This window comes from Rhincodon typus, chromosome 11 (genome assembly GCF_021869965.1).
Source record: "Rhincodon typus isolate 14 chromosome 11, sRhiTyp1.1, whole genome shotgun sequence".
NCBI classification, from domain to species: Eukaryota; Metazoa; Chordata; class Chondrichthyes; order Orectolobiformes; family Rhincodontidae; genus Rhincodon; species Rhincodon typus.
The window spans coordinates 58,690,791-58,708,856 of record NC_063342.1 but is presented as its reverse complement, the minus strand read 5'-3'; the positions used below and the strand labels follow the sequence as shown (position 1 = coordinate 58,708,856).

General features: G+C 40.8%; 1 protein-coding gene across 1 annotated transcript in view; it reads left to right on the top strand.

The window, feature by feature from the left end:
* The window catches only part of cnksr2a (connector enhancer of kinase suppressor of Ras 2a), a 410,446-nt gene that overhangs the window by 230,246 nt on the left and 162,134 nt on the right, over positions 1–18,066 (top strand).

Below are 18,066 nucleotides of genomic sequence, written 5' to 3'. Positions count from 1 at the left end.
GTGTATAGTGTGATGGGGTCACCCATAGTGCGACATGAACCTAAGATCCCGGTTGAGGCCATCCTCATGGGTACCGAACTTGGCTATCAGCCTCTGCGCAGTAACTCTGCATTGTCGTGTATCCCAAAGTCCGCCTTGGAGCACATTTACCCAAAGATCTGAGGCCGAATGTCCTTGACCACTGAAGAGTTCCCTCACTGGGAGGGAGCATTCCTGCCTGGTAAATATTGCACATTGTTCATTCATCTGTTGTCGTAGCATCTGCATGGTTTCGCCAATGTACCATACCTCAGGGCATCCTTGCCTGCAGCGTATGAGATAGACAATGTTGGCTGAGTCACACATGAATATCTGCCGTGCACGTGGGGGTGATGTTCCCACATGTGATGGTAGTATCCATGTCGATGATGTGACATGTCTTGCAGAGGGTACCAAGACAGGGTTGTATAGTGTTGTGGTCGATGTTGTCCTGAAGGCTGGGTAGTTTACTGCAGACAATGGTCTGTTTAAGGCTTGGCGGTTGTTTGGAGGTGAGAAGTGGAGGCGTGGGGAAGATCTTGGATGGTGCTCATCGTCATCGATAGTGTGTTGAAGGCTGAGAAGAACATGGCGTAGTTTCTCCGCTCTCGGAAGTACTGGACAACTAAAGGCACCCTATTGAATATATCCCGTGTCTGCCTTCTGAGGACAGTTTTTTGCTGTGGCACATTGGAACTGACGATCAGTGAGTTGAGCATCATATCGTGTTCCTATGAGGGCGTCCTTCAAAACCTTCAGGTGTCCATCTCATTCCTCCTCATCCGAACAGATCCTGTGTATGCATGGGGCTTGTCTGTAGGGGATGGCTGTTTTAACATGTTTCGGGTGGAAGCTAGAGAAATGCAGCATCTTAAGGTTATTGGTGGGCTTGCGGTAGAGTGAGGTACTGAGGTGTCCATCCTTGATGGAGACGCGCGTGTCCAAGAATGAGACTGATTCTAAAGAGTAGTCCATGGTAAGTCTGATGGTGGGATGAAACTTGTTGATGTCACTATGTAGTTGTTTCAGTGATTCCTCATCATGAGTCCAAAGGAAGAAAATCAGTGTATCAGCAGTATAGCATTAATCAGAGGTTCTGTGCAGCAAAGAAGTCTTGTTCGAACCTCTGATGAAAATGTTGGCATATTGGGGAGCAGATCTGGTCCCCATGGCTATTCTGTATTCCTGGATGAAGAACTGATTGTCGAAGGTGAAGATGTTGTGGTCGAGGATGAAGCAGATGAGTTGTAGGATGGCATCTGGAAATTGGCAATTGGTGTTATTGAGTACTGAGGCTGTTGCAGTGATGTTGTCATCGTGGGGAATGCTGGTGTAGCGTGCTGAAACATCTGTTGTGATGAGGAATGTTCCTGGTTTCACTGGTCCGTGGGTGCTGAGTTTCTGTGAGAAATCTGTGGTGTCATGACAGAAGCTGGGGGTTCCTTGGACAATGGGTTTTAAGATGCCCTCAACATAGCCAGAGAGGTTCTTACACAGGGTCCCATTGCGTGATACGATGGGACATCCAGGTGTGTTGGTTTTATGTAACTTTGGAAGGCAGTAGAAGTCCCATACACAGGAAGAACATGGGATGAGACTGCGTAGGGTACACTGAAGGACTGGATCAAAAGTCTTGACCAATCTGTTCAATTGACAGATGTGTTCTTTGGTTGGATCAGCAGGTAGTTGTCTGTAGTGTTCTGAAAGCTTGTGCTTACAAATTAACCTGTTGGACTATAATCTGATGTTGTGTGATTTCTCACTTTAAGAAGAGAGGTAGAGAGATAACTGGGAAATATAGACCAGCCAGCCTGAGATCAGTAGTGGGGAAAATGCTAGAGTCCATTAGAAAAGATTTAATAGCAGATAACCTGGAAAGCAGTCACAGGATCAGGATCGGACAGAGTCAGCAGAGATTTACGAAAAGGAAAATCATACTTGACAAATCTATTGGAAGTTTTTGAGGAGTGTCTAAGATTAGTGCAAATGGGATTAAGGGTAGTGTACTGAAATGAATAGAAATCTGGTTGACAGATGGAAATCAAAGAGCAAGAATACCCTGCCTACCAGTGGGCATTGACTAGTGGGGTGCCACAGGGATCAATGCTTGGATCCCAGCTATTCATAGTATATATTAATGAATTAGATGAAGTAACGAAATGTAATACCTCTAAATTTGCTGATGACAGAACGCTGGTTGGGAGGGTGAGCTGTGAGGAGGAGGAGGCAGAGATTGTAATTTGGACAGGCTTAGTGAGTAGGCAAGTGCACAGCAGATGCAGTATAATGTGATTAAATGTGAGGTTATCTAGTTGGGAACAAAAACCTTTGGGAGCAAATGACCATAAATTGAGAGAGGGGAATATGCAATGCCTCCTGGATGTCCTCATAAGCAGGTCACTGAAGGGAAGCATGCAGCTCCAGCAAGCAGTCAAGAAGGCAAATGGTATGTTGTCTTTCATAGTAAGAGGATTTCAGTACTGGAGCAGGGATGTCTTCCTGCATTTGTCCAGGGCCTTGGTGAAACCACACCTGGAATATTGTGTGCAGTTTTGGTCTCCTTATCTGAGAAAAAATGTTCTTGCCATAGGGCAAGTGCAGAGAAAGTGTACCAAATTGATTCCTGGAATGGCAGGACTGACATATGAGGAGACGTTAAATCGGTTAGGATTATATTCATTGGAGTTCACAGGAATGAGCGGGATCTCATAGAAGCCTATAAAATTCTAACAGGAATAGACAGGGTAGATGCAGGAAGGATGTTTCAAAGGATGTGGGAGTCCAAAACCAGAGGTCACAATCTAAAGATATGGGGTAAACCATTTAGGAATGAGATGGAGAGAAATTTCTTCATCCAGAGAATGATGAGCCTGTGGGGCTTACTCCCATAGAAACCAGTCAAAGCTAAAACATTGTATGATTTTAAGATGGAGTTGGATGTATTGCTTGGAGCTAAAAGAGATTAAAGGATGTAAGGGGAAAATGGGAACAGGATATTGAGTTGGATGATTAGCCATGGTCATAATGAATGGTGGAGCAAGCTCAGAGAGCTGCTCCTATTTTCTGTGTTTCTAAACAAGATAGAATAACATAGCAGTTTAAAATTCCTAAGAGTGCTTGTGCTAGTAGGTTTTAACCCAAAACTTCTACGGTTTAACTGATATCCTATGTCCTTAGCAGTAGAAAAATTTGTAGAATTGTTTGAATTGGTGTTTCTCCAGTTAGCTTCACTTAGCCTTATCCTTCGAAAAGGTGAGAGGAAACAGAGATAGAGAGAGAGTTTTATAGTTCTGCCATTACAAAACAATTTCTTCCTGTCTCTGTTGTGCTTAAAAAGCAGGCACTTGAAATACAGTTCATTTGTGTATTCCATGTGTGTGTTCACTGTTCTTCTAAGCTGGAAGGTGACTTCTATCTCTATTATGCGATAAAGATCTGAGTTTAAATGCCTTCTGATGTCAGTGTTAATTTCAGCTCAGATGCTTTCATATTGATGGTTTCAGGAACTGGCACAAACTGTGGTCTGGAGTTCTCTATAGCCATCTTATGTCAGTATTCCACCTTTTTAATAAAGACATTTTAGTCCAGGAAAGGTCCTGTGTATTAAGAATCAAATGATTGAATTCAAGGATTGGTTGTTTTATCACTGTTGTAATGTCTCACAAACCCCAAGAAAGATAACAAACAATGTTTCTCCTTTGATCTTTACATTGCTTGTTCCATTACAGAGTCGGGATGAAAGAACATATAAGAAGTGGGGTAATGACACACACACACACACCCACATGTTTTGGGAATGAGAGCTGGACGTATTGCCTAGGATGTATCACCTTTCTGTAATTTTAACTCTTCGCTCTCCTGGCCTATAACCCAAGGACTACGTTCAGACATTTTTAACAAATTTGATTTCTTAGAACTCATTGGATGGTAATTTGATGTTTGCCTGTGTGGGATGTCTGCACCTACATTCTACACCTCCCTCTCATTGAACTTTGCATCAATTTGTTTGGACTGGTTGAGTTTAAAACTCTATTTTATTCTTTTGATCACACCTTGCTGGTATGCCTTTAGTGGTCTCCACCATTGTTGACTGCTCTGTAGTATGTTCCATACCATTTCCTTTTGGTTTGGAAATGGATTTCGCTTAACTTGTTCCACTTCCTCTAGAACACCACTGCAATGAGGTGGGGGTTCGGTTTCTGCTATATTCTTCTCTGACTCTTCCATTACATAAGACTTTACTTTCACTTTTCATGTCTGAGAACTTTCTGGAGTTACCCAAAATGTACTGTGAAGTTATCTGATAATCAGATCTCTAACTCTGTCTTTTCATACTGTCTCACCATCCTTTGGTCTTTTCGCTTCCTTTTATAGCTACTGGCCTATCTCTTTCCCGTTTAATTCACTTGGGTTCTGACATGATCCTTTCTGATACCACAGGCTGGACTTAATCCCTCTTTAATTGAAGAGACCCTTCCTGAGTCACGCCAAACCTCACATGCTTTGCTTCCTCCAAACCTCTCTCTGTTCCCAGCCCCTCATCCACATCCTGCTGTCTTTTGCCAGCATTTCCAGTCTCCCTCCATTGCCCTTTTGTATTTGCAGGGGATATCTTGCAGCTAGAAAATCATTCCCAGTAAGCCATCCATCCCTGTTAATGTCATACTTGGCACTCCCTCCACTGTCACCCCTGTCGAAACACTTGGAGTGGCTTCTCCATCTGGATCTCTCATTTTAATGTCAGGCTCAGTTCTGTTTACTCTGTTTGCCTTCTCTACTTTCTCCAACCTATCGCTAGGGTACTTGCCTCATTCACTCTTTTTCTCCCTGTTATCTGTGAAAGATTCTAGACCCCAGCCTCCATCCGTAGTTGTCAATAAGAAAGGCTGCCTTTCTGAGCCCTGCTGCCCTGTGTCCCTTGAAATAGATTTGGAAATGGAACAAAGTTTTTGATTTCCTTGTGGAGAATGACCTCAAAAGGTTTTTCACAGGAGAAATCAATTTCAAGTGCCCAAAGCCAAAATGGTCAAAAGAGACCTGCCTAAGCTGTTCATATTCTAGGTACATCTGGTCAGGCCATTTCTTAGAATACAGATTTTTTTTTTTGTCTATATGCCCCTGACATCCCCCTGCAATAGTCCCATTTGCTGCCTGTTAGTCAAAGAGTCATACAGCACGGAAACTTTGGTCTAACGAGACCATGTCAAACATAATCCTAAACTTCCTAAACTAAACTGGTCCCAACTGCCTGCTCTTGGACCATATCCCTCTAAGCCTCTCCTATCCATGTACTTATCAAAATGTCTTTTAAATGTTGTAATTGTACCCATATCCACCACTTCCTCAGGAAGTTCATTCCACACTCGAACCACCCTCTGTGTAAAAAAAAAAGCCCCTCGTGTATTTTTTAAATCTCTCTCCTCTCACCATAAAATTGTGTCCTCTCGTCTTGAATTCTCCCATGCTAGGGAAAAGACACCTCCCATTAACTCTATCTGTACCTCATCAGTGGCACTCCCCTTATTGAAGAATGGATAAACTTAAGACGCTTTCCCTGTCAGCCTGCTCTGCAACAAAAGTGTCCATCAGTGCGCTGGCCGCTTTAACTGCAGTGCTAATCTTTCACAGAGATAAAGCAGGCACTCACCACTTCCCCATCAACCTTAGGGATTTAATGGATGATTTGACTACTTTAGCCATTAAGTCTGACTTAGATATGGTCCCTTCATTGGAGCTGCCTTAACCGGAATTCTTCCTTGTGTGTTTGAGCTGCTTCGATTTAAACTCTCTTTCCTTTACCGAAAAGCTCTCTTTTTCTCCTGTTTCTGCCTCTCACTCTCTCTTTCTCATTCCCGTTACTGGAATTCTCTACCTTGCTTTTTCATTTAGAATTCCCGTTCTGATCTTAGTTCTTCTGTTGTTGATTTATCTCTTTCGCTGTCCTTCGTTTCCACCCTTTAGATAGTGGCTGTAGTGGCCTTTCAATTGTTGCAGCGCCCATGCCTCTAATTCTTTAAACATTATCTCATCCTGTTTAATGAAAATATTAGTAGCAAATGTGATGTTATAGTTCAAGCCAAGGTTGGCACTGGGCAAGTCAGACCCAGAGTGATAGCTGGGTTGTTAAATCTTTACTTTTATTTCGCTGTGGAAGAAAGTCACTGAACACATTCACAAAAGACTGACAGAATACTTTTAATGTAAAGAATAAATTGTTTATCAAACCAGAAGAAAACATGATCTATATTAACACTAAGCAAAAGAAAGGTTGAAAAGATATTATTGCACACATCAGACTGAACTTAACTCTACCTTTTTTCATCCCAACAATATCCTTACAATAAACTTAGATGTCCAGTGAAGGATCACCACTATCTTCACACTGCTCAGGCTCAGGCCTGCACAGTTGCATTTAGTTACCTTTTGGCAAATTTCTGTGCAGTTTTTAAAGGTTTTTTTTCCCCTTTATCTGGTGCCTCTTCCTGAGACACCTGAAGCCAACTGCAAGCTAAGCTCACTGTTTAACTTCAGAGCAAACCTCTTTGACATTTCTAAACTCAGCTGACCATCTGCCTCACCTCCAATCTGTGGTACACTCACACCCGCGCTACTGATGTTCCGAATTGTTCCGGATTGTTCCGGTTTTCTCTGTGTATTTGGTCTCTTGTTGCGAGGCAACAGTTCTTTTTCTAAATACACTGAATTGTTAACCACCCAGGTTTACTAGTTAAGGTGTAAAACATTGTAAAATGCATGTAAACAAAACAAATGTCCAGATCCATCTCACCACAGTAAACTCTTGCATATAACTCTAAAAATGAGAGATTTTATCAACCAATTCTTAATGCACAAGGTATTAATTCAACTTATAGTTAAACATAATTCTTAACAATAGACTCACATGAGGTCCTTAAACAGTTATTACTCTTTTTCATTAGCTTTTGAAGGAACAATTTATTTTCTCCACTGTTTGAATTCTTTCATTTGCCGACCACAAGTCTTCAATTTAATTACGGTCTCCTCTTTTTAACCCTTTCAGTTGGATGTAGCAAAGATTGTATTTAATTTTTATCATGCAGGCATATCACACTTCAATTAAAACATAATTCACTAGTTCAAAATTAACAAAATCTATGCAATGTTTTCTTGAGTGAAATAAAGAACTTTATTACTCACTAGCCCCAAGTAAAATAATAAATCAAGACACCAAAAACATGCATAAACCCAGAAAATTTAAAAAGAGCTTGCCCAGCACAGACAAGGCAATAAAATAATATGGTGGTTTATGATTTCTTCATAATCTTGAGGTGATAGGTTTTAACCTAAAACCATATTTGTTTAATTGATGTTTTGTATCCTTGCAAATAGCAAAATTGGCAGATATCTTTGAGTTCTCAGTGAGTGGATGTTTCTTTAATTTGCTTTCTCATTGAGCATTGTCTTTTGAGAAGCTGAAAAGGAGACAGGAGAGAGTTTTCCACTACTGCTATTATAGATTTATTTTGTCCTCTCCACGTGCACCAAAAAGCAGATGCTTGAAATACAGTTCATTTATGTATTCCCATGTGACTTTATTGTTTTTACAAGCCAGATAAATAAAAGGGGATTTCCATTCCCAGTGTGTGAACTTCATTGAGAAAGATATAAATCAAACTGGAGATATAGATCTGAGTTTCAGTGCCTTTTTATATCTATGTTAATTGCAACCCCGACTGGTTCTTTTTTGTTGATAGTTTTATGAGCTGGCTCAACCTGCACAGGTGATTGCTATGTCCTTCTTTCATTAGAGTAAAAGACCCTGAAAGGTCCGTGGTATTAAAAATCAAATGATGGATGTCAAAAATTGACAGTCCAGTTCTCCACGATTGTAATAAATACAAAAGGAAAAGGAAATAAATAATTGTGAATATATGCCTGAAAATTGGACACTTGACTATTGTGTGTCGTTTTGGACACCTCATGGGTGATGTTGACTGCTATTTGTTCTGTTTTGCAATAAAAATATATGGCTGTAAAAGTAAACTCAACATGATTTGCTGCAGTACCTCAAAGTAGACAACTAGGATTTCCAACCAAACTATTTGTGGGCATTTCTTGAAATATATAAATCAGGCTGCAGCATGATTTTCGTGTCCTGTGCCATAGGTACAGCGTGTGCTGAACCCAGTGGTACTCAGAGTTGAATGACCTAAAGATTCCACACTGCTGGTCCTCTTATCTACTTAAAAGTTGACATTCCCAAGGAACTGCCTCCTGTCTATCTCTGCCAGTGACATAGGATGGGCTTCACACTGGAACCAACAGATTTTCATGCCTCCCCAGTCAACAAGTTGCCTGTAATGTGTGAACCCGTAAATGATAGTATGAAATTACCAGGGTGCGATGGCTACAATTGCTGGGCAGGTGCAGGTGTGATAAGGATTTACAATGTATTATTATCTTTTGTGATTCTGAAGTGGAAGAAAATAGATTTTAGTTGTCGGTTCTATGGAAGTGATTTTGTTAAGAAGTCCGATAGTAATTTTTGAACAATAGGTTCTAACATCATTTCCAAGCAAGCATGTGACTTAAGTGACTCAATTAGATGCCTGAGCAGTTAATTGCTGAATAGCTAAAAGTCGAGCTGTTATGATTACAGAAATTGTGAAATATTTTGGAAGTCATTATGAAAGATTTGCTTGAATTTTGCATTGATAATATCATCTGTCACTCATAGCGAATCCAACAAAAGCTTGCAAAATTCACGCTGTGCCTTTAAGTATGATAAATGTGAGAATCCAAAAGTCCCTGTCAAAGATGCCTTGATACTCCACAGCCTACCCTATAATGTTCTCATCAATTGGCTAAGCACTGAATAGATCAAGGTATGGTACTTATCAACCAGTACCAACTAAACCTTTTAAAAGTTAAAGCGAGTATATTCAATAGGTGAGTTTTTTTTTAATTCGTGATCACTGAAGTTTACTGACTTTCTGGCCCTGTAAATTTTGTCTTTAAAAATAAGGAGTTTCATTCTTTCGGAATCTAAGTAGTGTTGAAGATTGAAAGCTTAGTTTTATTTTTTTCTGTCTGTTTTCTTCATCCTCCCTCTTAACCCAGTTTGTCTACTCCAATCTCTATTTTCCTTCCTGTACATGATTTAAAAGCAATATGTATATGGACTTTTTTTTCATTGCTTTTCTTTTGGTGTGGGGGAAAGATTAGGTTACGTGGCATTGCTTCATTGATGCCAGATAAACTTCAGTTTATTGCCCAGTGATAGGTGATGTAGGGGTGGCACGGTGTAGTTAGCACTGCTGCCTCACAGCGCCAGGGACCTGGGTTTGATTCCAGCCCCGGGTGACTGTCTGTACAGAGTTTGCACATTCTCCCCGTGTCTGTGGGGGCCTCCTCTAGGTGCTCCAGTTTCCTCCACATTCGCAAAGATGTGCAGGTGAGGTGGATTGGCCATGGGAAATGTAGGGTCATAAGGATAGGTTAGGGGAGTGGATCTGGGTAGAATGCTCTTCAGAGGGTTGGTATGGATGGAATGGGCTGAATGGCCTGCTTCCACGCTGTAGGGATTCTATGATTCTGGGCCACTCCCTGCTCAGGCTGTGTTGGTTTCTTCTTGGAGCTTCCTGCCTTGAAGGAACACTACACAATGAAATTTTCACCCACTTGGTCCAGTGAAGTTTCTTTGATTTGTTTGGCGAAGACCCATACTTTTCCTTTCCTGCTCCTGACAGTCACATCCCTTGAAAATGGTGCCACATTGGATTAAGCATCAGATAAGCGGAAAGCTGCTTAGAAACTCTACAGACTGCTCAGCGTAGTGAGTGGCAAGGACTGGTTTTCCTTTTTCTGTAGGACAGAGAATGACAGCGTTTTCACTGTACTGAATCTCTAACAAGGAGATGTCAAATGAGAATTGTTCCTTGAAAATCAAAGGAGGAAGTCAGAGGATTTTTCTTCTGCTTCTGGAGGGGAAATTATTTTGCTGAAACTTCAACAATTACAAGGAAATTAAGAAAATATTTGAAATGGAAGAATCATGGACTTTGTAAAATAGGAGGGAAGTTGGATGAGTTCCTGTTTGCAGACCTAGGACCAGAAATGATGGCATCCTGCAGTATTTGATCAAGCGTGATATATTATCAACACTTTTTTTGCGCTTTGTACCGAGAAACCTTCAAGTAAAAAATTGGAAAACTTTCTGACAGTTTTCTTTCTAAGTATTGCCAAATGCCAGGAAGAAATATAAGAGGAAGAAATGCCTTTATGTTTTCTGGGTCTTTCATCATGGTGCTGTTTTCATGCAAGAATACATAAATTGCACACCCCAAATAACTCAACAACTTCACCCCAGTAGGTTATAGAAATGGTACCATTAAATGTTCTGTTCATGTTTTGCCTCCATTACATATTACTTTACACCTGACCACTGTGGGTAAATTATGCCTTTAATAAGAATTTGTAAAATGCCTGCTTTCCTCAGTCATTAATGGTCCAAAGGTGAAATTGCATTGATAAATTGGATGGTCCAAAGCTGTGTGCTACTGTGGTTTCCTAATTATTGTGAAGAATGGAATTATGGCAGTGCCTGTACAGATGACAACAACAAATGCTGGAGATCGCAATGGATCAGACAGCATCCATGGAGAGAGAACGAGCTAACGTTTCAAGTCTTGATGACTGTTCGTTATCACTATTATATGATAATTATCAGTATCATTATTCTTGAGTGACGTTGGAGTTGTACTCGTCCAGGCAAGTGGGGAGAATTCCATCACACTCCAGAATTTCTTTTATCAATCATAGACAGGCTTTGCGGAGACAGGAGGTGAGATCCTCCTTTTGTAGCCACAGTATTTATGTGACTAATCCAGTTCAGTTTCTGGTGTTTTTTGTGGGGGATTTCATGACAGTAATGTCAGAGGGTGTGATGGTTAGATTCTCTCTTTTTAGAAATGATCATTGCCTGGCATGTGTGATGTGAATGTGCCTTGCCCCTTCTCTTCCCAATCTCCAACTTGTTCAGGTCTTGCTGCATTTGAACACAGACTGCTTGCATATATGAGGAATCACAAATGGTGCTCAGTTTGGTGAGGGATTGTTAGGAGTGTATTTGTGTTCTAACAGTGTTGCAACACTGGCTCAAGAAGGTGGCTCAACACTGCCTTCTCAAATGCAACTTGGGCGGATCAATAAATGCTGGCCTAGAAACACATGATTTTCGAGTGCTTTGACAACAAATTAAAAAAGAAAATGATGGATTTCTAACTCCAAGATTCATACCCTTAATAGAGAAATGGTCTATGTTATACTAGTACGTTCTACCTTGTAAAATAAGATGTATTCAAGCTAACCTCTCTGGTGGACATGAAAAATCCAATTGCACCATTTCAAAGAACTGGAGAAGAGATCTTCCAGCTGTCCAGATCAATATTTATATCATCCTTAGTGACAGTTTATTTACACTGACTGAGGCTTTGCAATTTGGTGAGACCTAGTGGATGGCTCGCAGGTAGTTTTGTCACATATGCCCTCCTCTCTTGATCGCAGTATTGCAAAATCAATATGGAAGAAAATGTGAGGTTGGGAGACAGAAAGGACTGCAGGTGCTGGAAGCCAGAGACAATAGGTGTGAAGCTGGAAAAGCACAACAGGTCAGACAGCGTCCGAGGAGCAGGAAAATCAATGTTTCAGGTTGGAACCCTTCTTCAGGAAGGCTGGTTGGTTACTTCTCCCATAGTCGTTTTCACAGAACCTTACAGCACAGACAGGGACTGTTTAAAAGAGCATTCGCACGTAATTTCAGTTTCTTGCCTTTTGTTTATAACTCTGTATGTTCATCATCTTTAAGTATTTGTCCAACATCCATTTAAAATTATTTATGAAATCATCTTCCAGGTCTTACCTTCCAAATCCTGATAACAATGAATGAAAAAATATCTGAACTACTCTCTAGGTCTTTTGCCAGTGAATTTATCCTCTGATTTTTGATTCATTCACCAGAGAGTTTTTTTTTAAATTTATTTCTGTGAAAGCTCACTACATTGAAAAATCCCAATTAAGTCACCACCTAGTCTTCTCTGTTTCAAGGAAAACAGTCCTAACTTTATCAATCCAACCTTAAAATTGAAGACCCTTTTCTTTGCTTGCAAAAATAACTAAGCAAACTTCCTCTTCATCTTTTAATTCTTTTCTGAATTGTTCACAGTACTGCAGGTGTGCATTTTTGTAATCTTCTTGATTGGGATCACACAGTTAGGGCTGTTATTTCCCCACAATAGATTTTATCAAAACTGTTAATGGAATTAATGGATCCTCCCTTCAGCCATTATCTTTTCATTTGCTCAGTTATGCAGATTGTGCATAATTGTGCATATTATGCCACTACTTTTACATACTTCATTAGTAAGTGTGCAGAAGACTGCATGCTGAAGAAATTAATCCATATTTTCCCCAACCGGAAACCATGGATGAACCAGGGGATCCACTCCCTGCTGATGTTCGGGTCTGGGGTGTACATCTGTGGCAAGGCTTACATGACATAATGGGCTACAGAGCAAAGTCAACAGAATTGCACGCAACAGTATAGCCCTCCCAATGAGCTCAATGCATTCTACACTGACTTTGAACAGAAGGTCAGTGAAGCAATGTCCCAACAGCCTCAGATGCACCTGTACCCACAGTCACATACGTTAGATCGGCCTTCTTGAGATGCAACCCATGGAAAGTGACTGGTCCAGAAGGAGCCCTCATCCATACACTCAGATCCTGTACGGACCAGCTGGTGAGAGCATATACAGGCATCTTTAACCTCCCCTTACTACGATCTGAAGTCCCCACCTGCTTCAAGAAGACCACCATCATCCTGGTGCCAAAGAAAAATCATGCAGCGTGTCTTAATGACTACCAGCTGGTGGTGGGGGTTGGCTCTGGCCTTCATAAGTATGAAGTGCTTCGAGAGGTTAGTCATGGCTCACATCAACTCCAGCCAACCAAACTGCCTTGATCCTTTGCAGTTCTCCTACCTGCATTACAGGCCTACAGCATATGCCATCCCCCTGGCCCAGCACTCATCCCTGGAACGTCTGGATAACAAGGATGCCTACATCAGGTTCCTATTTATTGGCTACATTTCCCCTTTGAACTCCATAATGCCAAACAAACTCATTTCTAAACTCGGAGACCTAGGTCTTGTCTTTCCCCCCTGTAACTGGATTCCTGACTTCCTGACCACAATCAGTAAGAATAAGCGAAAAGACCTCCTCCACCATAATCCTTAACACTGTGCTGCTCCACAAGGCTGCGTACTCAGCCCTCTACTATACTCCTTATACACTCGCGACTGTATGGCAAAATTCCACTGCAAATCCATTTACAAGTTTGCTGACAATACCACCATTTTAGGTCAGATCTCAAACAACAACAAGACAAAATGCAGGAAAGATATTGAGTGCTTATAGTGGCATGGTGTAAAGACAACAATATCTCCATCAACGTCAGCAAAACCAAGGAGCAGGTCATTGACTTAAGGAAGCTAAGTGGAGGACATGCTCCTGTCTGCATCAGTGATGCTGAGGTGGAGATGGTCGAGAGCGTCAAATTCCTGGGAGTGATGATCACCAACAATCTGTCCTGGTTCACTCATATCGACACAGCGATCAAGAAAGCACAACAACGTCTCTACTTCCTTAGGAGGCTAAGCAAATTTGGTATGTCCACAAGGAATGTCACCAATTTTTATGGACGCACCATAGAAAACATCCTATCTGACACAATGTGGCGCTGGAGGAGCACAGCATCAGAGGAGCAGGAAAATTGAAGTTTTTCTGAGGAAGGGTCCCGACCCAAAACGTTAGCTCCACTGCTCCTCTGATGCTGCCTGGCCTGCTGTGTTCCTCCAGCTCTACACTGTGGTATCTCTGACTCCAGCATCGGCAGTTCCTACTATCTCCGATCCTATCTGACAGCTGCTTTTCCCAAGATCACAAGAAACAACAGAGTTGTGAACATTAGTCAGTCCATCACTCAAGCCAGCCTTCCATCCATTGACTCCAGCTACACTTCCAGCTGCCTCAGGAAAGCAACTAACGTATTCAAAGATCCCTGCTGCCCCAGTTATACTCTCTTCCACCCTCTTCCATTGGGAAGAAGATATAAAAGTTTTGAATACACGTACGAAGAGATTCAAGAACAGCTTCTTCCCCACTGTTATCAGACTTTTGAATGGACCTGTCAAATGTTAATTCTGATCTCTCTCACTGCACCTTTTCTGCTGTAACACTGTATTCTGCACTCTGTTCTCCTACCCTGACACACTTTGCATGATGCCATCTGCTGTTTAGTATGCAAAACACCACAGTTCACTGTATCTCGGCATATATGGCAACAATAAATCAGTCAATCAATCAATCAATCTATTCTTCAATTACTTTTCTTTTATTTTAAGACTCACTCATTGTCTGCTATGGTGCCAGGACCAAAGGCATATTGATGATGAAACAGTAAATAACCAAATACACAAGTACTTCATGCAGTGCAATCATATTGCTAAGAAGAAACCTAATTGACAGCTAAAATATCATCCACTTATTAGATATATGCTTCCTGGGCTTTTCTCAATAAAATTTAAGTGGATAAGAAAAGACAGCCACATGAAAGAATGCTCAAACTGTTACGAAGCACTACAGTCTAGATTCAACTACGGCACGCAATAGTACATTTGGCCAATTGTTTATACCTGGTTCAAAATTGTATCAGTGGTGTGCTTTCCCAATGGCAGAACAAGCAATGTGCACAACTACCCTCTCTCAATTTTGTCTCTTTGCCACAAAATTCCCATGAAATGTTAAAGTAGCAGAGACGTGCATGGAAACCTCAAGTGATTGTGTGGCAGGGGAAACATTTCAGTGGTGCATCTCACTGTCAGCTGGTGATGCTGCAGCCATGGATTGGCCATCAGTTGGGCTCCAGAGTGACATCTGTCTCCTGCCCAACTCCATTGACATTAACACAAGATTTACTGAGAGCACAATGGTGGCGTAGTTGCTTCAAATTTAAATGTCATTTGTGAATATTTCACATTGCGTTAGTTTCAGTTTATTCCTCTGTGTATCATCTCAGAAAGCTAAATGTGGGTTTTTTCATTCACTTTTTATTGAATATCCATGTTGGTGTCTGATGCTGTGCTTGCTAAATCAAAACTTACAGGCTCAACCGGCCCTCCCTTCAATGCATTGCAAAGGAGATTGCCTGAGATCTCTCTGTGGGGGTATTTGAATTGCTGCAGGAACATGGATACATGAGTAGCACATTTAGCCAACCCTGCCATTCTAGATATGGATGATCATCTCCTCAATGCCATTTTCGCACCTTGTCTCCATATGCATTAGAAACTTATTGTTTTCTATTTTGGACATGATCGGTGATTGAGCTTCCACAGTCCTCTGGGATAGAGAATTCCAAAGGTTCAACATCCATAGAGTGAAAAAACATAACCGTTCATCTCAGTTTTAAATGACCTGCTCCTAATCCTGAGGCTGTGGCCCTTGGTTCTAGAATCATCAGTTAGGAGAACTATCCTATCTGCATCCACCCTGTCATGCCTGAGAGAATTATGTAAGCTTCAAAGAAATCACCTCTCTCTTCAAATCTCTACAGAATACAGACACCCAGTTTCATCAATATTTACTCATAAGACAATCCCACTATTTTAGGGATCAATCTGGTGAATCTCTGTTGCGCTTGCTCTTTAGCAATTATATTATTCCTTAGATAAGAACACCAACACTGTACATAGTGGTTTATACTGCCACAGCCACTAGTGCATGCATCTAGTTTGAAGAATGAACGGTATATCAGATAAGTCAACATATTGGTAAGGAAAGGATTGCTTCACAGTATTCCTGGAAGCTAACATGTTAGAAGTAGATCTTCATGATCAACCATAGGGGAATTATCATGAGCATGTTGTCTTTGATACAGTGAATAAATATACAGTGTACCTTGTTAAGCCTTAGCACTTTCAACTTTTTTTTAAATTGCTCCCAAAAATGGAGGTCACATTTAATAGCAATATTGCAACTGATTGACAGATTGGCCTTCTGTTGCTCAGATGGATGGGATATAGTTTCAAATCTGTGAGGGCTTGGTTGGAAGGATCCTAAGTATAAATAAACTGGACCAACCTTTGGTTCTTATCAGACATGATTGATGAGAGGAAGACTGCTTATGATTGGTGAAAAACAGCACAAAATTGGTACAATCATTCAGAAGCCATGGGATGATTGGTGTGGGAATTGAAAAATCCACATTCATGCAGTGAAAGATATTATTCTGAAGTTGAGTATTGGCAGATTCTAATAATACAGTAAGGAGAATTTTCCTTTGGAGCACTTGTTCTAGGAGTGGTGGTTTTACAGTGAGCAGAAATAGGAAAATGTTCCAGCACTAACAGTACATGACTTGATTAGAATGTCAATTCACAAAAGAAGAAAAATGTTCTTTAAAATATTGAGTTACTCATGAATTTAATGTGATAGTGTTTTGTTGTGTTTGGAACTGATGAAGCATAAAACTTTATTTATCTCTTTGGTATCATCTCTACAAGAACACAAAGCAAGAGTTTTTATTTTAGATATAACAGACTGGCTCTCATCCCTCATAATATTTCTCAAGTGTTATGTTCAATACCCAAGCGCACAGTTTTCTTGGCACAGCTGTTTTGTACAGAGAGCTAACATGATAAATGGTTCCTGGTACCACTGATGAGTTGTTTCCATTCTGTATTTATTCCCACTCTTGTCTGGTCTATGGTTCTAACTTATTTCACATTAGCCAAAATACAAGTATTGTTGCCTACCATTATTATTTGATATAGCATCACTTCTTTTGGACCCTGTTTAAGTTGTTCACTAGAAAGATATTTCTATGAGCCAACTGACAGGTTACCTTGACACATTTAAAATACACAATCTTTACTTCCTATATGCTTAGCTGCTTAATGTGTCAGTGAGTGAAGCTTATATTATTGCAGGTAAGACTGTGTTAACAGGTAATCTGTCAGTAACTTGAGCTCCACAATACTTAAAACAGCTATGATGCCAGATCAGGAATATGCCAGTCCAGTAAACACCAGTATTCAAATACAAGATATTGTGTGCTCCCAGATCCAAGATTGTGCCATTATAAATGGCAGCTTTTGTGTGCAGGTGATTCAGTAATAACCAGGGTGTTCGGTTCCACGATTTCTCAAAATAATTGAATGTTTTAAGGTAAAGAAAGACTTTCATATTAAAGGGATAGTATAGAGTGAAATTGGTGCTTGGTATTCAGTTTAGATTTCTCTTTATCCATCCCTGGGATGTGAGCATAGCATTTATTACAATCCATGATTTCCCGTAATAAGCTAGTAGTGAGCTACCTCTACAACTTCCACAGTTAATGGGTATGGGTACACCCACAGTGCTATTATGAAGGGAAATCCAGGATTTTTATCCAATGAGGTTATGTAGATCCAAGTCAGGATGGTGAAAATGAAGAACTAGATGATATGTGACTTGGGCAATAATTTGCAGCTGATCTGGTTTTTCTGGGCTGTCTTTTTTTTTATTCACGGGATTGTGGGGGTTACTGGTTAGGCCAAGGTTTATTGCACATCCCTAGAGGGCCTTGATCATGGTTTTGGAAGGTGCAGTCTTGGCAAGTTGTGTCAGTATATGGTCTAAGTGACACAGTGCAGCCAAGGGAGTGAATCTTTAAGGTGATGGATGGGTAATATCACAAGTGAGCTGCTCTGCCTGGAAGGAGTTGATCTTCTTGATTGTTTTTGGAGCAGCATCCTCCCAGGCATGTGAAGAATTTGGCAGAATAGACTGAGAGGAAAAGAAGAAAAACCAATCACCAAGCAGTTACTTACCTTCTTTCCTGTGATGTTACGCTTTGATTATTTTTGAGTCTGGCTGGTTGACTCTGTAACCATTTACATCAGTATGATCCCACGCTCACATCTCACCTTCCACCGACCTCCCTATTCTCCCACTCTCACCTCCCACCTTC